The 26,348-nt window shown below is 36.5% G+C and overlaps 1 protein-coding gene across 4 annotated transcripts in view; it reads right to left on the reverse strand.

Moving 5' to 3' along the window:
- The window catches only part of LOC105216802 (sex determination protein fruitless), a 185,995-nt gene that overhangs the window by 71,402 nt on the left and 88,245 nt on the right, over positions 1-26,348 (reverse strand). The window contains exon 1 of one of the 4 annotated variants that reach the window (XM_011191468.3): positions 4,963-5,829. The exons of 2 other annotated variants lie outside the window; for them this stretch is intronic. The gene's annotated coding sequence lies outside the window, so the exon portion shown is untranslated. Of the gene's footprint in view, positions 1-4,948; positions 5,830-26,348 lie in introns of those variants that run through there. One more of the 4 variants, XM_054236146.1, reaches the window with a different exon arrangement.

The raw sequence follows: 26,348 nt of genomic DNA on the forward strand, positions 1-26,348 counted from the left end.
TGCAGTGATTATTCAAAAACAAATGATCCGATCACTATCGAATTTTTTTACATGTTCTATATATAGTTCTCCGTACAATGACCTATCGATTTTTAATCTGATCAAAAAATCGAGTTTTGTCAGGCCAAAAACGACCGAAATTTTGGGTAAAAATCGAATATTTTTTTTAAAACGCCGCCATATTGTCAATTTTTTATTTTTTTTTTATCGTAGGCCATTGTACAGACAATATTATCTAGTTTAACGATTTTTTTTAAATTTCATCCACGGAGAAGGTCGGAATCACTGCAGCAGTGAAGGACCTTTTTTTCGCGCCGTTGGAGATCGACTATAACTTAAAAAATATTAAATTTTTTCTTCAACAATTTCACTGTATATTCTTGAAACATGTATAATTATATTCTTAAAATTTTGAAATAATTGATAAAGTATTTTTTTTTTATAAAAATTCCTAAAAATCACCTTTTTTTTAGGCCATCACACTAATTGTGCCCCTTAATTAACAAACGAGATAGCAATCCTTATATTAATTTCCTGCAAAAACTAACCAAACTAACTAACTGACCAAAAACTAAAGGATCTGGTCACCGCAGATACCACTGATCCACACGATTGATAAAACCCTCTAGATTTCTCCGATTTCCAATTGGGCATCATTTGTATGTTTTAACCTTGGAGCCATTACCTGTGATCTAATGCGATCAAGAGGTATACATACATTCAGATATTCAATGAAGAGCTTATGAGAGTTCTAGTAATATATCAGCGATTTATATACCGACCAGTTAAATGCTTTTGCTATCAGTTTAAGTCAATCAGTTTTAAGTCAGTTCAAGTCGATCCGATTAATAGTTCTGAAAAGAGAAATGTAGTCTGATGAATTTGCGCGCTCCAGGGTAGCTGGCTTAGTTCCTCAAAACTTTAAGCTCGTTTTCTCAAAACTGTGTTTTCACTGTTGGGAATTACTCAGCAAATTTTGATGCAATTTTAGTCAGGTCTTTGAGACACAATTTACAAGGACATGGAGAGGGATTTTTTAAAATATAACTATTTAAAGAAAATGTACGGAAAATTTTTCGTAAAAAACTTTTTTTTATTTTTTTAAGTTTTGTTTGGGGTTTTTAGTTTAAAGTTTTAACCAAACATGTAATATTTTATTTTCACTTCCGATGATCCTACTAGCAGTTTTGTTGTCAACGGGGAAGCACCATTTTCTCGAGGGCCCTGTAATAATCTAAATGAGTGTCTTTTAAGGCAATAAAAAGTGTAAATAAAATTAATTAATTTTTTTTTTCGGCAGAAACTAATTTAACACTTTAATTTTTTGTTGTATTTTTTTAATTACATTTTTTATTACTCTATATATATCTATATATATTATAGCATTATTTACCCAATACATATGAAATCATATTTATTTTGATAGTGCTTTATAAACCGCCATCGATCAAGTTTTATCAAAGTATTACTTACACTTTAGAGAATTTTACATATGGAATATATAATAATTAAATCAATAGGTGACGTCACAGTCGTTTTCGTATTTATAGTGAGATTTGCTGCGCTGGTTTGAGCTACTGTGTATTAGCGTACGATAGCCCTTCTTCATAATATTTACATTATTTTATTTTGTATTTCGCAATGAAATTTAAAGGCAATAATGCTCAAAATTTAACTTTTGTAAGCTTTTCTATTTAAATATAAATTTTAAGTAAAAATTTTATTAATTTTGGAGATAAAATAGCAAGTACATTGCATACATAAAACTCCTATACTTGTATAATATTCTGCGGAAATATGGTTATAAATTAATTACACTTATCAAGTAAAAACTTTGCAAACATTTCTGTTGGTCGTGCCAGCAATTTATATTTTATTACATACACACACACAAACATACATACATATGTACATAGTGAGTGCATGTCTGTATATGTATGTACATATATTATGAAATTTTTGCGATAAGGCCCTAAGTAATACGATTAGTTGTGTAAATAAATAAGAAACAAAAGTGAGAGTATTTCACTGCAAAATTTATAGGTTAACTAATAACATTGTTACGCATACATATGTACATACATACATATATGTATATAGATCATTTTAAGTGCAATATATCGCAATACATATATTTTTATAAATTGTTCGTTTTTGCTTCTTGGAAACTGAAATTGCATGAAAGTCGTTCGGTTAAAAATAAATGAAATATATGAATAAATTATGTAAGAACACAGATTAAAATTCAATATTTCAAACTAGCTTATTACATGATGAGCATATGATCACTAACATCGATCGATGGAATTATTAAACTATTATTACTATTATTAGATTTTTGGAAATATGAGAGGATTAATATGGTTCAGCATATTTGACAGTCAATAATATTCTTGTCGATTAATTTTCATAACTTTCAATTCCAAAGACTGGGATAAAATACACAAAGATCGGGAATGTATGTACCCCCAACGATTGATATCACTGACCACGATATTTGTTTAAAACGAATGATAGAAGCGATAAAAATTTGAACTCATTACAAAAGTATAACCTCGACTGTGTTCTCAAATCAATATCGAAAAATGTGTTACGGATAGTTTTGATATACTATATAAGCGAACGAGTAAGTAGAAAAGCATTCCGATAGTACTCGCAGCGTATCGTCGTTTTATGCGTTGTTAATCGCATATTTCGTGTGTTTCGTACTGCAACCTTTTTCGGAAGTCGAGAAATATAAAGGACCCTATGCGTTAACTCAGGAAGACGAAAATATTTTGGTAATTTTTTTAGTGTTTATAACTGATTATGCTGAATAGTAACTGGATGATACCAAAATACGAAATACTACTCAAGGTATATATACGAATATAACAAGTAAAAACGAATAGCTAAGTCACGATAGCAACAATTGGGACCCTTGTGAGGCCCATTGTGACACCACTGGGACTGTGATCCCTCACACTATAGAGTCATCTTTGAACCACTGGTCTTAATAAAGTGAAAAAGTTCACACAATTTGATATGAGCAACTTTGCACACATCATCGAGACACCCGCGTCCAATAGTTGCTATTCTTTTCCTATACAGAGCCTTACATCCACATAGAAGGTGTGTAATCGTTTCTTCCTCTTCTTCTTAACAGCTTCTGCAGTAATCATTAAAAGGTAACCTTAGTCTGCTGGCGTGTCTACCAATCAGACAGTGTCCCGTAAACCCCCCTACAAGGGTTCTTGTGTCATTCCTCTCTCTCTTTTTCCACTCAGGCCACGTTTGTCTACTTATGGAGCAAGTCGTTGATTGTTTCCATTATGATTTAGCCGTATCAACAGCATGTTTATCTATTAGACATCTGCACGAGCATGAGCGTCCAACTGCAGTATTGTACCCAATCTGGCTTGTTCATCTGCTATAAAGTCACTTTGACCCGGGACCCATTGCAGGTATCGTGAAAAATGATGTCATTGTCATTAGTAAATCCAAGCATTCTTTCACTATCTTCGATAATATTCTTTGCGACTGTAGTGATTTTAAAGCCGCTTGACTACCCGAGAATATGAATATGTGTCTAGTCGTTAGCACTCTTTTTGACAGAACGAGAAGGCTTTCTTTAATTGCAGTGATCTCTGCTTGGGAAATACTGCAATGATCCGGTAACCGGAATGCGATTCTGGTATCCAGTTTCTCTGGAAATACCCCACCTCCTACTCGTTTGTCTAGTTTTGAAACGTCTGTATTGATACTTATCTTTGAATTTTTGTCCACTTTTCGCATTTCCCACTCATCTCTAGAGGGGAAGGATATGTGTAGGTTCGAGTTTAGATTCATTTCTATAGGATTGCGAAAGTCCGCAATATTTGGTAGAGATGGAATGTCCCCTATTGCAGTTTTGCAGTAGCGAAGATTCTCTCGACCTAAGTGCCGATTTCGCCGACTGCTGCTTACAGAATAGATGTCTAGTCTATAGGCAGTAAATACAGAATCCCATCTAATGCCTGGCTCGGCGTTGTTACCATACGCTTTACTGCGTACTTCTTGTCAATTATTGGCCACCAGACCAATATTCCATATGTCATAATCGGCCACAGCTGTGTAGAGCCATGGTCCTATATCTGTAGTTATTTTTTAAAAATCTTTTTTTCGACTTTCATAACAACATCAAATTCGGTCTAACTAATTAAAAACTTATCAGCGACGTCTGTGAACTTGAATGAATGATTCGAGAGGATTGTTTTCTATTTGTAGAAGATTTCCGCAGTTATTAAATCATAGTTCATACTTCTTAAAATTATCATTCGATTATGGTGAATCTATAAAAAGATCATTTAACTCGAAATAGAATTAAAAATTAAATTTTATAACCTCGTACATTCTCAAGTTTCACTCACTTTTCTATTAAATTGTTTGCGTGTTATTTTAAATAATACTTGTAACATAATTTGCACTGTTGTTGTTTATATTTTAAAACTATTTTGTAGCTTTTTATTGATTTTTATTTATTGCTTTAAATACATTGTTCATTATTTCTTTCTTATTTTATTTAAATGTATAATTTGAAGAACTTTTAAATACATTCATTTATATTTCTTTTACTTTGTAGGCTGATAAAGTAATTTTTCCAGAATTTTTTTTCTCTACCAACCTCACTGTAAATGCAAGCAAGCTTTAATTTTTTATATTTTGTATTTTTAGATTATGTGGTTAATTCCGAGTATTTCAATTCACTTTAAAAAAATTGTCGACGTTTACACTTGCGTCAAGGCATTAAGTTAGCAAATTTTTTTTTTGTAAAACACCACACAAATTTAGAAATTGATAACAACGAGCGTTACTAAAAAAATTCGCAAGCGATCGCGCGGATGCCAATCAGCGGCGGCGTTGGCGAATTCGCGCAGACCAAAAAAACGTTTTCTTCCATATAATTTGTAGATAATTATTATACACTAACAACTGAACAATTACCCAAAAGCCAATACGGGTGTGTAAATTTAGAGCAACCGACGGCTTCCAGTGTTGCAGACACGCATGAATAGGCAATCAATTCTTCTATCTATTAGTAAGAGTATTTTTTTGCGTGTACAAATCAAACTTAGTACGCGAAAACGTGCGATGATGCGATGCGAGTTGAGCTATTACTCAATCGAATTAGAATTACACCGCGCACCGTTTAGAAAAGAACACAGCACAACGCAACGCTGAACGCAACGCTGAGCGGACGGCGCAGACAACTAAAAAATTCTTCATTATGAGCATGAAACGTCGCTGCCAAACTACAAATACAATAATGACAACAACAATAACATTCGCCAATATGCGAATTATTAAATAAACACATGCGGCAGCGCGACGCTCCACAATTAGCAAAAGCAATAGCAACAGCAACAACAACGCGCAACGTAAAATGCGCAAAAAAGTATGCGATGCGAGCGGCGACGGCGGCGACAGCAGCAAATTTACAAAAATAGTTGAAAATGGCAAATGCCATTAGAGCGCTGCACAACGCGCAGCCGACGGTGAGGGGAAGTGGTAAGCTTTGGAGTGGGGAGAGCGCGCCAATAGCGGTGAGCGCACACTGTCACTGAAGACAGTAGGCGCGCGCGCGCGTGTATGTATGAAAACCGAACCGAACCAAACTGAATTACGCCGAAACAAACGAAAAATTTGCAAAGAGTAGCAGCGACAGCCGTTGCCAGCAGTGAAGCTAGCAGCGCGTAGCTAGCGCTCGACAAACATTATCTGCAACTCAGCGGCGTAGTGTAAAAATGGCACTTTAGTAATGCGAAAATTAGGACACGAGTAACGCGCGCGACAACAGCGCCGCGCTGCCAGCGCACAGCAACAGGCAATGTTTGAATGGCGCTATATGGAGAGCTTGCGATGCTCACTCGCATACGAAATGTGCAAACGATATTGTAACGTACACTAAGACCGTTTTCACACAGGCAATTTTTGTCGCGGCAATTCTTAGTTTTATAGGAGAGGGGGCGACGAAGAGACGAGAATTTCTCTCTCTCTCGCTTCCCTTGGTCGCCCCCTCTCCTATAAAACTAAGAATTGCCGCGACAAAAATTGCCCGTGTGAAAACGGTCTAATAATGGCGTTACGAGAGCACGGTGAGCGCGCCATTAACAATAATAGCGCGGAGCTTTAGAAAGAGCGTAGCGCGCCGGTAAATAAACACCACAGCAGGGCACAGCTGTGATGGAATGAGCACGCATTCGCAAGCAACAAGTAGAAGGGGGGAAGCGAGAAGGTGAGCGTAAAATTTGCACATGAATAGCAAAGCGGTGTGCATTGAGAATCTGCGATCGTCATTAGTTAAGTGGAGCGCTTAATGTGGGGTTACCAGATCGCGCTTTTTTATAAAATGAGTTAATAATTGTATAATTAATATGACAATTATGAAGTTATTGAAAAGTTGTTGTTAATTAAATTTAGAGACAGTTCAAAAAGTTATGTAGTAAACGATGTATTTTTATGACAACGTCTGGCCACCTCACGCTCAGTGCGCGTCATCATCTCCACGCCAATGTTGTTGTGTTGTTGTTGGTGAACGCAAGTGGCGCATTTGATAGAAGCGAGAGAATTGCAAAATTTGAGCAAATTTTTTACTAAGTCTTTGCGAATCGTGTAAGTATGCGCTCGTGAGCTGTAGAAGGCCATTCGGCTGCATGTGCCGTCACCGCCGTCGCTGTGGCCTCGAAAGCAGTTCAGTTAATGGGGCGGTTTTACATATTAATACAATATATTTTACATATGTATTTCATTTTGTGCGAATTTTGCGGAAGATCGCGTGAAACCGAAGGGAGCGCTGCGGGGTGGTGGGTTATACGGGCTGTTATTACTTATGTTGAGCATATGTGTGCTATGTTAGAGAATAATCTACGTGTGGCAGAGAGATAAATTAATGTATCGGGAGGAAGCAGGTAGCAAAGTGATATTTAAGGGACATATTCATATGTACTTGTATGATTTATATTTGTATATATGTATTTTTTTATATGTATGTTTGCCAGTTTATGTGCTTTTGACGCGGTACTATATGATTGTGTGCCAAACTTTATTTGCTTGGCAACGGATCATGCATGCAACTGTTTTCACATGTACTTTTTTCAGCTGATATTTCTCCATGCTTTTCTCTCTCAGAATGATCACTTTAGGAAAACCAACAACAAACATTTTGGGCGAGATCAGTATTATATGTTGTTATCTCATTTGGTAGAGTAGAGCTATATTTGGTTCCAATAAAATGTCATAAAACCGACTAGGTAAAGCTGTAAATTCAGTTTATCACGAATGCTGATCCAATGAGTTATTTAAGAGTTATCTCGGCATACTCTGTGGTCCCAGCAAACATATTATTTATCAGGAGAATTTTAAAGAGCATTTGTAGAATAACCGATTGCTACTTCATTTCTCTATGATTATGTGAGTTGTTTGTTATATTCCCTGCCCTCCAAGGAAATACTTACGCCTGAACAAGTTGTAAAAGTTGTTCAGTTGTTCTTTATTACGAAAATTCACGTTTTGTAAAGAGTGGTTTCGCGGGCTACGCTCAACTTATGGTCAACATTATCGACCTACTCAGCGTACTATTCGCAACACCATCATCCATCTTCAGACCCAGCATTCATGATATATTCGACTGAGTAGACGACACGGTGTGGGCCGGTGAAATCATCGGTCCATATTTCTTCAAAAAATGATGCCGGTGAGAATGTAACCATCAATGGCGACCGTTTTGACAACCGACTAATTGATGCCTGAAATTGAAGCTCGTGATCTCGGCGACATTTTGTTTCAACAAGACGGCGCCGGTTTGATTGGCCACCAAGTTCGTGCGATATCACACCGTTAGACTTTTTCCTGTGGGGATATGCAAAGTCTAAAGTCTATGCGGACAATCCCGCTTAGATTTAGGCCTAGGAGCAAACTATCACGTGTATGACACACCACTTCCTAGCCGAAATGTTGGAACGAGTCATCGCAAATTGAACTCATCGAATGGACCATAGAGAATCGAATGGAGAATAGAGATAATCTTTAAAAAATAAATGCCAAAGAATGTTATTTCGAATGATAATAAACATTCCCCATTAAATTTAAATGGATCATCCATTATTTGCTAATACATATGTGAGATACGTTAGAAAAAGTAAGTGAGCGTATAATCATGGATAGAATGCAGTTTGGTGGCGAAAACAGTTGACTTCGGTCCAGGAATTACATATTAGAGAATATATAATATTCTAAGTTCTTTCTTACTAGATCTGGTCTTTCTAATTATAATCTTCTTCCTAAAGAGTTCTTTATTTTCTTAGAATCATATCCACTTATCTAATACCATTTTGCAAGTACCACCAACAAAATAAAAGAAACCAGCTGTACAGACACATTTGAATCTATAAAAGGTAAGTAAAATTTCGCAGCAATTTAAACTCGGCTAAAGCTAAACTAAGTTATAGCGTAAATCAAATAAATTTCTAGCCCAGCAAGCAGCTGTACAAGCAAGCATGTGTTAAGTTTAAGCGCTCGAATATGCAAATCGGAAGCTGAAACAAATTTGGCCGTTTGCAATTTTGTGTTGCTGCGCGCTTACTGGAATTGTTTTTTATGTCTGTTTTGAGTTGCTATTACGTTTGTATTTAATTACTTCTCGATACGAAATTTATGCCATACAATTGAGATCAGGTAATTAAATAAGGAACGTAAAAATCGTTTAATGATTTTTTTCGGCATGACTCGCTATTTACGTGTACCTTCATGATGTGCATGCAAGCACGTTTCGCAAGCGCCGCCTGCGTGTGGACCCCCCACCCTAATGGCTTGGCAACAAAGCAGATCGCTGTGAATGGGAGAGCAAAAACTGCCAGCTGTGACAGCGATATTAATCGAATAACTCCTTTTACAGCAGCGAAAGCCTTGGCACACTCTACTCCCAGCACGACACCGCACCCATGCGTTGCCCACAAGCGCGCACAGGTAAGCTAGTAGAGTATGTATGTATATGTAACTTTGAACTGCCACACTTACATACATGCGCTTTACTATTTTAGTCAGAAAGAATTGTATGCCACGCCAACAACAAAAGCACAATGTAACTAAATCTATTTGTGTACGTATTAAGTGAACCTTAGTGAACGCGCCCCAATGCACGAGTTTCGACGGATACACATAGTTAGAGACAAAAGTGATCACTTACAAGGAGACAATCGCACAAACAATTGTATGTGTGTCATGTAAACATACAAAAACAGTATTATTGACGAGCGTGAGAACTTGCAGGGGGGCGCCGATGTTTTTGCGCACATCGCTGCCGGCGTCGCTGCTCGTTCTTACACCTTAAATGGTGTCGCATTGCCATTTTATGACTTTGTCATTTGCTCAATTGCCGGCAAAGAAAATTGAAAAACAAAATTGCCGGCATTTAAAAATCATTGCGCATGCGCAGTCTCATAAGCGCGCGCAAACACACCGTGAGGCCCTCCCTTTGGCGCGGTCGGCGCGCTACGGCGCTGAGTCGCATGACCTAATCTACTATTAATCGCCGCTTAATCGTAAAATCAGCGACTTGTAATAAGCGTCTAGTCACACTCATGCACATACACACACAAGCATCAAGCACAAAGTTAGCCGCTTACTTACTATCAATGCCGCCCGGAACGTTGCCGCCACTGCAGCAGCTACTGGCAACGAACTAGCTCGCTTGTGCATTGACTTTGAGTACTTTGACACCTGACTGTGTGCCGCGGCAGTCCCCCTTGCGTGCGCCTCACTTGCTGCACTGCAAAATTAGCGCGCGCACACACACTCACGCGCAAGCGGGCGAAAAAGGCAAAAAATACAGAAAAAGGAATAGAAAAAAATTCACGAAAAACGCATTTAAATCGAACTGTTGCGCAATGCCAGCAAGTGCCAAAGCCGCTTAGATCAGAAGTGAACCTTGTAGTACCAGTTTTGGTCCACGTTTTGGTTGCGCGCTTCTAGGTATTGTACATAGTTAAAATGCTGTCGGCCGCTACTACTAATCGCTGTACTACGTGTGTATTTCAGTACTAATGCTTTAATGGGCATGCCCACATTCATATACAGGTATGTTATGATGCATTCACATGTATGTTTGTTGTAGTTTTTTTGTTTTTTTTTTGGGAATGTATGTGTCGATTACGTTTTTAGAATACAAGCATTGGCCTTTAACTTTAGTAGCGTTTTGGGGTTTTGAGTTTAATTAAGCGATTCAAAAGGATGTCAGTTGGCGATTTTTAAGCTCAAATTACTTTATAAACTTCGAGCACGATTTTATTGAAAACCAAATTTTCCACAAAATTACGTGAGATTAAAGATTTAACAAGTAAGGAAAGGCTAAGTTCGGGTGCAACCGATATGCTCTCGCAATTTGTTGAAGAAATTTTATTAAGATTATTAAAAATTCGGCATAGAGTTTAATAGAATAATAAAAAATCGTCATATATAGTATATGAGTGCTGAGGTAATTCCTGAACCGATTTCATTAATTTTCACCTGCAAGGTAGACTATATCCAAGACTATACGCTCCCTTAATTTTGCTAAGATATCTCACATATTAACCAATACCAATAAGCGGAATAAAGCCCACCTAATTTTTCAAAAACATATAATAAGGTATATGGAGCTAGAGGATGTCATGACCCGATTTTAATAATTTTTGGAACAGAGACACACTATTAGAAAAAGCCATTTCCTCTGAATTACATTAAATTATCTGAAAGATTTACCTATATTTTCGGTTAAAATGTACCCTTAGGCTCTGAGTTCAACATGTTCTATATTCGGGACCTTGAAGAGTTATAGTCCGTTTTCGACAATTTTTTCACAAGTGAAGCCAGGGATGTACATACGATTTGTGTAAAGTTGTATTCCGCTATCTTCATTGGTTCCTTATGTTTATATTATAAAGTGAACGAATCAGATGGAATTCCAAATTGAGTTGTAAGGAAAGTAGTTGTGGTTGTGAACCGATTTCACTCCTTTTTTGTCCGTGTTATCAGGGTATCAAGAAAATATTATATACCGAATTTCATTCGAAGTAGTTCCTGAGATATGGTTTTTGACCCATGAGTGGGCGATACCACTCCCATTTTCCATTTTGTAAAAAAGTGAGTGCAGCTTCTTTCTAATATTTCTTCTGTCAAATTTAGTGTTTCCGACGTTTTTCGTTCGTGAGTTAACGCACTTTTAGTAATTTTCAACCTAACCTTTGTATGGAAGGTGGACGTGGTTATTATCCGATTTCAACTATTTTCATGGTGTGTGATGGGGTACGTAAGAGAACCGACTGCGGAAAGTTTGGGAGATATATACAAATAACCGATTTGGGGGCGGTGCCACGTCCACTTCCCAAAAAAAAAAATACATTTAAATATGCCCCTTCTCAAATATGCCATATCTCAATTTTTACTCAAGTTCAAATTCAACTCGTCTCGTCATCCTGATCATTTTGATATACGTAAGTAGTTTTTATGACTTACAAACAACCGTTATGTGAACAAAACTATAATACTCTCTTAGCAACTTTTGTTGCGAGAGTATAAAAAGGTTAGTTTTTTAAAGCGTTCTTTTAAAATTTCATTTGCCACACAAATATGAACCTATGTGCCGGTTTTGCGAATACTCATTAACTAGTGAAATAATTCCATCTCAGGTTTTGGAACATCACAATCACAGTGCTAAATTACTTTAGAAGAACGTGATGTGAAAATATAGGTAATTTTCTTCTGAGTTTGGGATCTCTGAAAAAAATCGAATTAGAATCGGGGAAAGGTGGGATATCTTTATACATGTAAGCTACTTGCTAGCCATTATAAATAATTAAAATCATTCTAAAATATTGGGCGTGGCGTCGCCCACTTAAGGGTCAAAAACCATATCTCAGGAACTGCTCGACCGATTCCAATGAAACTTGGTTTGTAATAGTTTCCTTACATCCCAATGTATGTTGTGAAAATAGGCCAAATCGATTCACAATCACACCTATTTCCTATATACCAGAATTTTAAGACGATCTGAATCGTTTACTTTACAATAAAATGAAGTAAGCACTAGTGAAGATATCGATGCAGAACTTTGCACAAATACTACGTTTATAGTGTGGCAGCCCCATTCTAAAAATAGCCGAAATCGGACCATAGGTTGTCAAGGCCCCATATATCGAACATGAGGACCTCGGTACTTCTAACCTAATATTATGGTTTCCAACTTTCAATGGACTTTATACAATATATATGACGAATATGTGGGTCAAATTATGTATTATATAATATAAATAAAGTTAAATAAATAAATTGCGAGAGTATAAAATGTTCGGTTACACCCGAACTTAGTCCTTCGGGTTTTAATTTTAGAAAAGACTTTAGGAATTCGTTTTCCAACATCTGTACATTTTCCAATAGGCGATCACCTGACAATCAATCACTGTAGAGCTCATATAATAAGTCAGGGAATGCATTAAATGCCGAAAAAAGTTGATGCCTCTCCCTTTTATATTTCTGCAGTAGTGAAGCAAAAGAACTGGTAAATTTACCAGCTTACTTCAATCTGAACAGTTCTTAACTGCGAACTAACTGAGAAATCAAGTTAAGGGTGCTCGAAATGCCTTAATAAAGTAGAAAAAAGCATTAATCGGCATTGTAAGAACCAGGCGCACATTATAAATTATGAAAAGCAAGCCTGCTTAGTTTATTGCTCAGTACCGAAAATCTTATTATTAGGAGACTAACCTTAATAAAAACACTTTTCACAATAATAAACACTTTGAGCAGATACATTTTTCAATTAGGTTGGCAGTTTTTTAAACGATAAGGAGATATTTTGATCAGTAATTTATCAATTAAATAATAGAAAAGCTAAGAGTGTCGGCAGGTAAAGAGCATTAATCAAATATGCTAAGACTGAATGCATTGGTGTGGGTGCAGATTGGCACCCTTGTTAAGCTGTGGCTAATCTACCGTAAAGATATTCCCACAAAATTCGCCAAATACCAATATTTTATCGAGAGCATTAATTGATGTATGCCACCAAGAAGAATTTGTTTGTGGTTTATTGCCTTTTTTCAGCGCGTATTTTATTACTTGAGTATATTTTATAACGATACTTGATTGTTGTATGGGAATACGAAAGATTACCCGTTTTTTGCAAATGCAAATTTGCTTACCCTTATTTTAAATTTTATTTTTATGATATCCATAGATCTCTCACCATTATTTCGAAGGTGCTTACGCTAATAGATTTTATGTAAATTAAAATAGAAAAGTTATTTTTTTTTAAGCATTTCTATATCTGTATAATATTTTTTTGTATTTTTACGGCTTGACAACGATCTTTAACCGACATTTAATAGTTCAATGAAGCGTTACAACTGTGAATGGTCTTTTGTTGCCTCGTCATTTCGTCAGCGATCTTGAAAGCTCATTATTATCTACATATGTATATATAGACTGCCGTCAGTAGTAGTGTTTGTTATTATTTCAGGTACGGCCTACACATGCCGAAATAATTAAGTTGCAAACGCTAGGGACGCAAGCAGTATTTGCAAACGTTTAACGGCTCAAAAGGTAATGAAAATGTTTATTGTAATTTGTTGTTGTTGTATTTTTCAAACAGTAATCACTAATTTGTTTATTTGCATTGGGCCCTCACTCAGTCTGCCAATCAGGGGTGCCCAATAAATGCAAGTTTCAGCTAATTTGCGAATTTGTTACTCACTTTGTAATGTACTTTACATAAACAAGCGCTCACACATTTGCAATTCGAGTGAAATTCTATTACATCACGGAACAGGAAATAAACATCGACTGATTAATACCATTGGAATATATATACATATGCAAGTTTGTACTAACCAATGAGTAATCAATATCAGCATGCAAACAAAAAGCTCTAAGGTAAAAGTTTTGTAAGCTGCTAATTTTACAGTCCCTACAATATTGATCGATGGTTTTAGGCAGACATTATTTCAATAATGATTCACAATTCTATATATATTCACAAATGTGTTGTAGACATACATATAATATAAACAAGTAAGGAATGGCTAAGTTCGAGTGTAACCGAACATTTTATACTCTCGCAATTTGTTTATGTAATGTTATTAAGATAACTCACAATTTAACCCATATATTCGATATAAAGTCCAGTAGAATAACGAAATCTCAATATGTGTACATATGATAATTCCTGAACCGCCTTATTGTCTTTTGAATAGCGCTAAAGTACTCGTATATGGCAACACTATACATCTTTGAAAGATCTTGACATAACCTACAAAACGACGTTATGCATGATTAGTTTGGATATTGCGTTCAACAGTTATAGACGTATAAACATTGAGTTCACTGCGGAGGAAGGGTTTCGACGATTCAGAGCGGCTGAAAACGACACCATGGATAAGCCAGCCGGCGGAAGACCTGTGACGAATACCGATCAAATCATGGGAATGGGAGTTAGTCACCAAACCATTTTAAACCATCTGCAGAAGGCTGGATACACAAAAAAGATTGATGTTTGGGTGACGCATGATTTGACGCAAAAAAAACCTTCTGGACCGGCTGGTGAAACGGAACGAACTCAACCCATTTTTGAAGCGGATGGTGAGTGGGGACGAAAAATGGATCACATACGACAATATGAAGCGAAAACGGTCGTGGTCGAATGCCGGTGAATCGTCCCAAACAGTGGCCAAGCCTACTGTCAACAACTGGACCGCAGGCGATCGACCAAAAGCGTCCAGAATTGGCCAACAGGAAGGGTGTAGTGTTCCACCAGGACAGACGCACAGGCCACACACTTCGTTTATGACTCGTCGGAAGCTACGGGAGCTCGGATGGGAAGTTTTATATACCATATAGCCCGGACGGTTGAACTCAAAAGAGGTTTGTGAAAAATGGCTGCCCGAGTTCAAATAAGGAGGGGGGCTTATACGAGGAGGGAATTATGAAGTTGCCGTCGAGATGGAAACATATTATCGAACGAAACTGTGCATATTTGAACTAAATCCGATCACTGTAACCCTTCTTTTAAAGCTTGAATAAGGAGCTAAAAAGTGGAAGGGACAACTTCGACAATTTTTAAATGAGTGATTCAACACCTCCAATGCAGTTTTTGTGTAAAGTTTTGTTCTGATATCGTCATTGGTTCTTGATGTAATGTATATTATAATATAAAGCGAACGAATCAAAGGACATCAATAATTAAGCCCGTTAAACGACGGTCGTTTTAAGCAAATCCAAATGCAGCAATCGTATTATCCGGATGCGACCTTATTTTAGTTGCCATTCACCCGCTCAATGTGAAGGTTAACGTCGACACGAATGCTTACTTGGCAGATCTCCAGAAAAAAGTTGGAAAATCGCTGGGTCAAGGAAATCGAGGTAAATGGACACTATGTTGAACGCTAGATATTATATCCCTATTTTATTATTCTGATCTAGAAAATGTATGCCAGTCGTTTGTTCGGTTCGCAACTCTCCAAGGTTTAGCGAATCGTAATTGCCTATTAATATGTAATAACGAAAGGGTCTTAACCAAATATCTGCATGGCTTTCATCAAAGACTTCATATGTGTACGATTGAAAAAACCTGCGATCAGTTTAATATTAGGGTGTTACAAGCAAAAAAAGGTCAGACAGCAAACGAACCAAAAATGAGCAGAAATCGTAACTGTAAAAGGTAAAAAAAAAAACAAGTTTGTGTGATGCCATCAAACGTCGAAACTGCCTACGAAAATTGCTACAAAAATGCTTGTAAAAACGAATTTTAATACAATACGATTATAAATGGGCCATTGAAGAGTGTGTGTACTTGTACATAGGTTTTGTTATTATTGTTGTTGTTGTTGTTGTGGTATTTTATTTGTACTTAGTTATGCGGGAATGTGGGCGTTCTTGTAAGTGAACGAAATAGGTTTGGAAAAAATACAAAGAATTATTCAAACTATAGCTAAATATTCAATGATCTTCAGTGGGTGTCTGTATGTATGTATATATGTATGTGTATATGTGTGTGTGTGTATGTATGATAATTGTCGTACATTCACCTCTACGGAAAAAGTGGAGCAAGTCGAGTAGATCGTAAACAAACGCAAATGCTAAATACAAGTATGAGTATGCCTTGTACATACATATGTATGTATGTAGTAGGTGTGAATGCGTACACGCGTAATTGTGGTAAAAGTAAACACATATTTGGACATGTACTTACATACATATTTACTATCTGTACTTGATCACATATTTATTGCTTTGCTTTTAATAAAAATGCACCCATATTTGTTTGCACATAATTGAAATAATATGTGGCTGTACTTGAAGGGAGAAATTCGGCACTCGAGAAGTTAATGACATTTTGTGCGTGTGAACCGCTTTCGCATCCATAATGAAAAACATTTAATTATAGTTTACAGTAATTTCTAAATTTCGATAATTATTTTTGACTTCAGCGTAAGCATTCATATACTATTTAAACAATTACATGCATATAACGGAACAAATTTATTAAATAATCTCTACGATTATGGCTGGTTTATGGTAGACAATGAATGCCATAAAAGGATTTTTACGTAAAATACCTCGTTAATTGCCGAATCATATAACGGTAGTATGATATTGAACTCGAGTTTTCACATACAAATCTAGTTCTACTTCTGATTCCCGAAAAATATGTTATTCCTATTTAGATTGTTAAAGACAGTTTTGTTCTTATACTTGGATCTCATGTTTAGACAAAGAGCCTCGGACCCATAAAAAATCTACAGGGCGTTTCAATTATATTCCCACTTATTCATCTGGATAACCGAAGGTCCAAGTAGTGTCAGACCGATTACCAATTTTTGGCCGATGTCGATTCTTTCATGAACAATTTTATTTACTTTTGATAAAAAGTGGTTCAGTTACAAAGACGCTAAGCGAAAACGATCGTAGTTGTATTGCGGGGGTTATTTTGCCCTCCCTTATAGATCGGGCCTGACACTAAGTTTCTGTCTATGGCATATGATGTTGCTTACTTTCTATTTTTTATGAGAGTGGCATTATGAAAATATATTCTCAAAATCTCAATAAGTTGTCGAACAAAACTAAATCTTATCATTCTAAATGATATGGCTGATGCCGATGCCAAGGTCCATTAATCGATCGGACTCTAGGGCCAAGGTGTTTCAACATTAATCTTGCAGTTAAGAAGGAAATCTTGAAATTATTCTACCTCGTTTTCTTCCGAACTACGCTGAGGCACAGTTATACAGGGAACAAACTCGGAAACTATAATTAGAAAGCGGGGTTCCGTCCTGCTCCTATTCTATTAATCGACTGATATGTCATAGACATAGTCGAGTCTCGGTGGGAACAATCTCTGACTTGACAAACAAGAAGACAAACGTGGTATGCCTGCCAGTAGACTAGGGACACCATACAATGACTATTGCAAAAACACCCAAGAAGTAGAAGAGGAGGAGACAGTAGTAATAGACTCCGTTTTGCTATGGGTGTATATTCTCACTTTTTGTCGTTTTATGATTTGATATAGGGAAGGGTTGGTATCGGGCGACACCCTCTTCTAGCTTCCATGTAACTAGATATATTAAAAAAAAATTCCTTGAAAGATTGGTATTAAAATTGAAAAGAATGGAGTAATTAATTCAAAAACCTATTTTTTTATTTTTTTTTAACTTCGAAAGCAGCAATATCGCTTTACTTATAACTGAATATCTCGAAAAAAAATCGGATCCCAGCCGGATGTTGTAAAGTGCTATTTGTTTTTGTTGTACATTTACACTGGAAATAATTGAAATGTTCCGATAGCCCTGAATCATTTTAGGTAAAAAAGTGGTGTTACTAACAAATTATCAAGTTCTCGCAGCCACTGAGTTCTAAAATTAATTTGAATAATTTTCAATTGCAATTATTTAAAATTTTTTACAGCACTTGAGCGAGGCAATTTAAATAGCTATTACAATTCAATTATGCTTACTAATAAAACTACATTTTTTGTTTGCCAACTAATAAATATGTGTCGTGCATAAATCTACGTGTAGTTGTATGTGTGTGTTTATGTGTATTAATCGAAGTCCATTTGTAATTATGTACATACACGTAATAGTGCCACTAATGTTTGTAAACTCGATTAATTTGCGCTGATTTTTCCATTGTGTTTACACAAATTAATTCAACGGCATTCCACACCATTTAATCCGCAATTACATGCTCGTAAATTACTGTTATAGTTATTCAAGGCGTTTTAATTGATTTTTTCACACGCTTATCAGCCACACTGATTGCTCTTCGGTCGTTAATTAATTCGTTCTCATTTGAGAAATAAGAAAAAATGAAAGCGAGATATCGATGACAAATGTTGGCCATTTTTTATATGAAACATATTTTTTTCTATTTACCATATTTGATGAGGAAGGATCAGTTGAGCCCGTGAAAAAATATTGATTAATGGACGGTAAAGAAAAATATATGTTTGTACGTATGTATGTGATATATTTAAAAATGTTTGCATAAATTAAGATAATTTAAATTTATCTTTCTTTATTTGGAATGAAAATAAATAATTTTGTGCGATTATTTCTAAAATTATTTTTAACTCTTTTTTAAAAACAAAAAAATATTTTGAGGATAAATTACCTAATATTGTGGAGAGTTTGTTAAAATTTTGGACAATTGTGAAATATATGCATTGTAAATCCTGTCTATTTAAAGTCAATAATGATGAACCACAGTCAAGAAACTTTTATAATAATTGTAAGAAATGTCTCCATTCTTTATGTTTATGACATCACGAGCTATCGTGTATTTCTGTTCATATCACGCAAGAAAAAGTCGAAATTGTCGTTTTTTATATTCTCATTATCCCTATTATAAAGCTTAGCTATTGGTAACCCTAAAACGGATTCTTCCTTTTCATGTATGGCACTCCAATCGTATGTCGGTCTGGGTCGAGAACACAAAACTTCGTCAGTTGCCTCCATCCTTTGTCTCTCGGATGTGCAACTAGAAGTGCAGAAAGGTCTCTATGTATTAGTTTCTTCCATTGGATGGGTGGACGCTCTTATGATATGACCTAACCATCACATTCGTTGGCATTTTTATGCGATTAATTATATCCATGTCTTAGATTTGCATAGCTCACATGGACGGCCGAAGACCTTGCGGAAAACAGTTGTTAGTCAAGAGTAGGACACAAATGCTAAATTTGTGGTATTCAACCTGGTTTCAAAATAGACAAAGTTCTTCACATTTTACAAATTCAAAGCTGCCAACAGTGACGTATTTCTAGATATTTCGTCTTGCGCTCGTTCACCGCAAGGTCAACAGGGTATGATATCTATGTCCTCTGCGTATCGCAGTGGCATTGTCCTTTTAGAGTAGATAGTGGCACTGCGGTTCAGAGTAGCTACGCGTATCAGTTTTCCCAGCATTATATTGGAGAAGGCGTACGGGGGGAGAATATACCTATCTAAAATCTCGTCTGGCATCGAAAGGCGCGGAGGGATGCCAAATGTAAACATAGCATCGACTGAGCACCCCCTGTCAGTGCTGTCGACAGCGGCTTTGAAATAGACAAAGATGATGGGTGTCGATCTATGTAGCGAAAGTCTTCTGCCGTATAATTAGCGCAGGCTGCTGGAGGCCCTTCTTATGAATAGGGTAGAGTACTCTAATATTCCCATCAATGTATTCATCCGACAAAATCATGCTTATCAGCTGGAACATTTGCCCTTCCAGATTCACGCCATAGACTTAGACAGCTCAGACCGTAATCCATCGATTTTGTTGCTCCTAAGACGCTGTAGAGCTATTTCTTGATTGAGTGGAAGGAAGGACGGCGTTATCCGTCACGGTAAGCGTTCAACTTTATTCGTAGCAGCAGTGTCGAGGTGTTTCTTCCAATTTTTATGTATACTGTAGGTGTCTGTTGATGTTTCTTTGGTTAAGGATAGATATTTATAAATTTTTCTTTCAGCGCTATAATCTATCAATAATTCTGGCTAATCTTGTACATAACCTTATTGGTATTTCTCTAGTACCACTTATCCTAGAGACATGAAACTTTTAGAGCTAAAAAGCTAATTGTGATATTATTGGTTTAAATTGAAAATAGATGAATCGATAGACATACATAGGTAATATAGTGACGCTTGACCTACCGGTGGAATTTATACTATTAGTGGCGAACCTAGCTTCACCAGGAGCGCGACAATCATATGAGTACCATAAAAACCGAATTTTTCACTTTGACACGCTCGTGAGGATCGGGTGGGTCCGGGTGGTGGCTCAAACGCTTTGGACCACCTAGTAGGTTCCATTGGCTACCATTAGAGCCATTGGTAGCGAACTTAGCGTCACCAGGAGCGCGACAATCGCACGAGTACCATATGTCGATGGTCACCCAATGATGCACCTTTGGTGGTCACTGGCGGATGGAACGGATGCACTAGGTGGATGGAATTCTATTTATACATGTTGGTGCTATCGAGCACTAACTTTTTCATCCATCCACCATCACTCCACGATCACCAGGAGTGCGACAATCACCAAAAACCGGTTTTTTCACTTTGACGCGCTCTTGAGGATCGGGTGGCTCAAACGCTTTGGGCCACCTAGTAGGTTCCATTGGCTACCATTTCCATTTACTATATTTTCGTATTGGTGTAAGATATTTAAATTAGATTTAAATAAAATCTTAGACATAATGTGTTCTGGTACTCTAAATTAACACAATTTAAAATCGTTCCCTAACCTCTATATAACCAATGTAAAGATTTTCAACTCGCTGGTTTATAGACTTATGGCTTATTGAGTCAGATGAATGTGAGTGTTTTTTATTGTAGAAGCATAAAACAGTTCACAAATATTTTTTGGTAATTTTATTGATATTACAGCGAGGATATATGCATGAAATGTTATAAGTGTGTTGCAAACTCTCGAAATATGGATGCAGGATACAGTTTCGATAAATAAAACTCTTATTTAAATTATTATCATTTTATTATGCTTAATTTACAACAAATACAACGTAATTCGTTTAGAACAAACAATGCAGCACTGAAGTGATTAAATAAAATCGCAAGCGAGAGACATGTAATGGAAAACAAAAGCCAATGCACATTGCAAGCCGGAAGAGGCGTCCGCAAGCCCCGCGCGCTTGTCAATGTCAAGCCAAACGGAACTGCAGAATCGTACTCATACTCGCATGTAATAAATAAAAATCGGAAAAACCCCGCTGACATAAGCGGAGAAAAAACACGAACAAAAGAGGAAGAATTATTGAAATCGAACCGATGATGTGACGCGGATGGTGCGGATGAAGCCTTGACAAATTAACATAACAATGTGCTGCTATTAACATAAAATGCCTGGAGCATTATGCTGACAGTGATGGCAGTGGCACACATATGAGTACACGCGTGTGAAGGCGCCCTTTAGCGCTTGTGCGCGGCGAAAAAAACACAAATGAAGTCAACAGAAACAATAATAATATTCATAATAATATTGCAGTGATTAATATTGGCGTGTGTGTGAGGGAGCATACATTGCTTATTTACAACCGCAAGTGGCGCCGCGTAATAAATTTTTGGCCAAAGAAATCTCATTGAATTCAAGCGAAAATGTTGAGTTGCTGCGGTGGCAACGGTTGCCATTAAGAGTGTCATTATGACACAATTAAATTACAATAATAAACTAAAGGAGACGAGCCTATGCAGTGCAGCAGGCACAAATGTTGCGTATACGCAGTGTGAGGCGCTTCACTCGCGCACGCTCGCAAACATATTCCGCGACAGTTTGGCAAATGTGAATTGAAATTTCATCGTTTGCACTGGTTAATTTATACTTTTTATTTACTTAATTGCTAAAAAATGCGCAAACGTTGCAAGCAGCGAAGAGACAGAGAAGACTGCGGCAGTCATTTCATTGGCAGCGCTGTCGGCGCAATTAAATGCTGTCAACTGACGTTTGAGTGCCGGGGCGTTGCGAGCGCAATTACATTGTGGGATTGAGTGCGATTGATGGCTGACTGTGGTTTGTGGCTTGCGGCAAGCGGTGTGTGTGGCAAGGAGGCAAAGAGCGCTGACTTGCTCTGCTTTTGGACGTCTTTCCTCTTCTTCTTCTTTAATTTTTTAAAAGCACAAAGATTGTAAAAGTTTATATGCTTTCTTTAAATTTTTATTTACTCTTCACACTTCTTTCATTATTATTTTTTACGCATTTGATGCGATTTTGTGCGCACTTTTCCATTGTTTCAAATAGTTGCAATCGTAATTTGAGCTTCTGTTATTTTTATCTTTTCATTTTTTTTTATTTTTACGTTCTGTTCTCAAGTCAACAATTTGATTAAATTTCATCACGCTTGGTAGATTTTGTGGATTTGTGGTGTGGAGATCGTAAATGTTAAATGATGAAGCTCAGCTTAATTCAGTTTACAGTTGAAGCTCCGTAAGCGCGTTTTGTAAGGACAATGTGAAATATTTGCTTTAAATACCTTAACGTCAATATAATTTAAGTTTTTTTTATAAGAATATATTCAATGAATGCGTTGAAGATATACATATATATTTAACAACGAGCAAATAAGTTTTGAGAAAATAGATAGCTCCGAAAGTGTTCGATGTAGTACCCGCTGGTGGAAACCGAGGAAGAGGGAGACCTCCACTCCGTTGGAAGGGCCAGGTGGAGAAGGACCTGGCTTCACTTCGTATCACCAATTGGCGCCAAACTGCCAAAAGGAGGGATGAGTGGCGCGCTGTTGTGGACTCGGCTATAACTGTGTAAAGGTTATCTACGCCAGTCAAGAAGAAGATACCCAGACATTAGCCGCATCATAAACATTTTTGATAGGCTCAAAGCGCCTCGGCGATACGTAAGGTTCTTCTTAGCGATCCATACCTAGAAGTCTTCTGGCATCATAACGGACCGGCACTTTTAGCTTCCCAAGTGGGATCCATCTCGAAAAATGTCGCGAAGGTCAGCATTTTTAACCTAACCTAACCTAACCTGAGTAATACCCCGTTCAAAGATAGCTTCCAACTTTGCGTTACTAGCATTTAGTACGACTTGTTTTTTTGTATTCAAATAGGCCTTATTTTCTTTCTAGCGACCAATTTCTTAGAACTTAGAAAGGGAAATTTTCGCTTGAGAGTAGTTCCAAACAATACGGTGGGTGCGTAAGCTATACGAAACCTAATTCATGCAATTTTACTATTATTTACAGGGATCGCTTTCCACAGAACTTTCATATGCCCAAATATTCCAAAACTGTGTGTCCAGATTATAAGAGAGTTAGGCTTATGGCAGTTTGATATGAGATGAAACATTCATTTATAAAACCTATGAAATTTGATTTTCCCATATTAACACTGTAAACCTTGTTGAAAGCATTCATGGGATGAAAATAATTGTAATCGAAAAATTAGGTATTGGTTCGAACTTTACCTTGCGGATGTTTGATAAAAACTTATTTAATGTTCGATATTTAATTGGGAAAATTATCTGTGCTTCGTTGGTAACTGCATTTGACAAGGTACTTATAATATTGACCATGAGTCCGAAAAATGAAAGTATGAAAAATGAAAAGGTAACGAAGGGCTAAGTTCGGATGTAACCGAACATTTTATACTCTCGAAATTTATTTATTTAACTTTATTTGTATTATTTATATCACAATTTGACCCACATATTCGCCTTGTATAAGTCCATTGAAAGTTGGAAAACCTAATATTAGGTTAGAAGCATCGAGGTCGTCATGTTCGATATATAGGGCCTTGAAAACCTATGGTCCGATTTTGCCGATTTATAGAATGAGGCTGCCACACTATAAACGTAGTATTTGTGCTAAGTTCTGCATCGATATCTTCACTAGTGCTTACTTTATACATTGTAAAGTTAACGATTCAGATCGTCTTCAAAGTTCTGGTATATAGGAAGTAGGCGTGGTTGTGAAGCGATTTGGCCTATTTTCACAACATATCATTGAAATGTTAGGAAACTATTACAAGCCAAGTTTCATTGAAATCGGTCGAGTAGTTCCTGAGATATGGTTTTTGACCCATAAGTGGGCGACGCCATGCCCATTTTCCATTTTGTAAAAAATCTGAGTGCAGCTTCCATCTGTCATTTCTTATGTGAACTTTAGTGTTTCTGACGTTTTTCGTTAGTGAGTTAACCCACTTTTAGTAATTTTCAACCTAACCTTTGTTTGGAAGGTGGACGTGGTTATTATCCGATTTCAACTGTTTTCATGGTGTGTGGTGGGGTACGTAAGAGAATCTACTGCAGAAATATTGGTTTATATAGCTTCTTTGGTTTGCGAGATATATACAAATAACCGATTTGGGGGCAGGACCACGCCCACTTCCTCAAAAAAATTACTTCCAAATATGCCCCTTCCTAGTGCGATCCCTTATTCCAAATTTTGCTGTTATAACTTTATTTATGGCTTAGTTATGACACTTTATGTGTTTTTGGTTTTCGCCATTTTGTGGGCGTGGCAGTGTACCGGCAACCCTCTCACGGTCCCAAGAAACATGTGTTCCAAGTTTCATTAAGATATCTCAATTTTTACTCAAGTTATCGCTTGCACGGACGGACAGACCTCCGGATTTCAACTCCACCCGTGATCCTGATCATTTATATATATGTACTAGCTGACCCGGCGAACTTCGCCCCGCCCAATTTTTATTAGAAATAGTTAAAACGCTTTTTGAACTCTGTTCAAGGCCATTTATTTGTATGGAATGTTAATATATTCAGGGAATAACGTCTCTGATCAATTTAAATATTTTTGGCGAAGTTCGTTCTTTGTTTTGTTGTGTAGCGTGTAAACAAATAAAGAAGATGGCTCTCCAACACGCTAACATGACACATACATACCTATGTATGTACATATGAAACTGTAAAATATTGAACTTAAACGATAAATCGGTTTGAATCATTCGAATTCTCAGAATGAACATTTCCTCACTTTTAGATTTGCTGTGTTGTAGTAAACTATTCACTACAGTGAAATTATTATTTATGGATAAAGACGGAAACCTTAGTATATATCTGGTATAAAAATCCACGGGATTGAGATTTGAACTTGAGGTCAAAATTTTTAAAATTATTGATGAATTTCGTAGAGTTGATAATAAGCACAAATTTTCATAAAATAGTTCATTTTTGATTTTATATTCAAGTTTTTAACAAATAAGTTAATTACAAAATTGTTAGTTGATAACATGTAACATTTAATTTGGGAGGCTTAAGCAATGCTTAAATAACAGCTGATTTTTGTTTTGAATTTGCTTTGAATTTTCAGCGACATCTTTCGTAGCGTAGGGCAAGTGTCCGTTCGTTTGCACTCAATAACAGCTTATACTTTTCCTTCAGTTCCCATAGGTGCTCCGACTCGCTAGTGATGAAATTTGGGGTTCTTTTGTTGTTTTCATCAATTTTTGATATAATTTTCCTCGCAAATTTATGTATTGTCTGTTATAATTTAAATATTTCAAACATATTTTTATGAATGACATAAAACATATGTTGCCCATAACGTTGCCATATATCATAATAAAATTTTATAGAAATTAAGCATTGACTGTGAAACGCAAACGACTACTCAGTTTGCAACAATACTTAGCTAAGATTTGATTTAGGCACAATTTAAGTATGGACTGTGAAACCGGACATTAGCCATACAAAATTCTATACCCAAATGCAACTAAATTAATTTTTTTTTTGCATTTAGGAAATACATGCAGAAATCAACACTGCGATTTCCTAAATTTCTCTGAAATCTCCTAAATTCGAGGAAGATTTACTGGAAAAGAGTGGCAGCATTGCTTATTTGTCTGACCATACATATGTACATAACTTTATTTATTTCACGGATTGTATGTGATTTTTTCTTAAATTTAGAATACTGGAAGTCATAGATTCGTATAACTTTACCACAAATAATATAAACTTCAAACAACGCATTTTCATTTAATGTTTTTAGCAAGTGGCAGCTTTTGTTATGACAGCCTAAATCCATGAAAATTTAGAAAGAAATGTAGCGCCATCTACTGTAACATAGCGCACTTAGCGCCACCAACTGGTGGATAGCTCTTTGCTAATAATAAACAAATAATTTGCAATAAATAAATAATGCGACTATAAGGAGAGTTATAAACTATCCTATCTTTCAAGTTGGACCAAACTGCACATAGTGTTAAAAATTTCATTAAAATCGGTTCAGTAGTTTAGGAGTCCATCGAAAACAAACAACGTGACACGTGATTTTTATATATTAAGATATAACCCCATATCTAACTATTTTATTTCTTGGTGACACAAAC

Source organism: Zeugodacus cucurbitae, chromosome 2 (genome assembly GCF_028554725.1).
Source record: "Zeugodacus cucurbitae isolate PBARC_wt_2022May chromosome 2, idZeuCucr1.2, whole genome shotgun sequence".
NCBI classification, from domain to species: Eukaryota; Metazoa; Arthropoda; class Insecta; order Diptera; family Tephritidae; genus Zeugodacus; species Zeugodacus cucurbitae.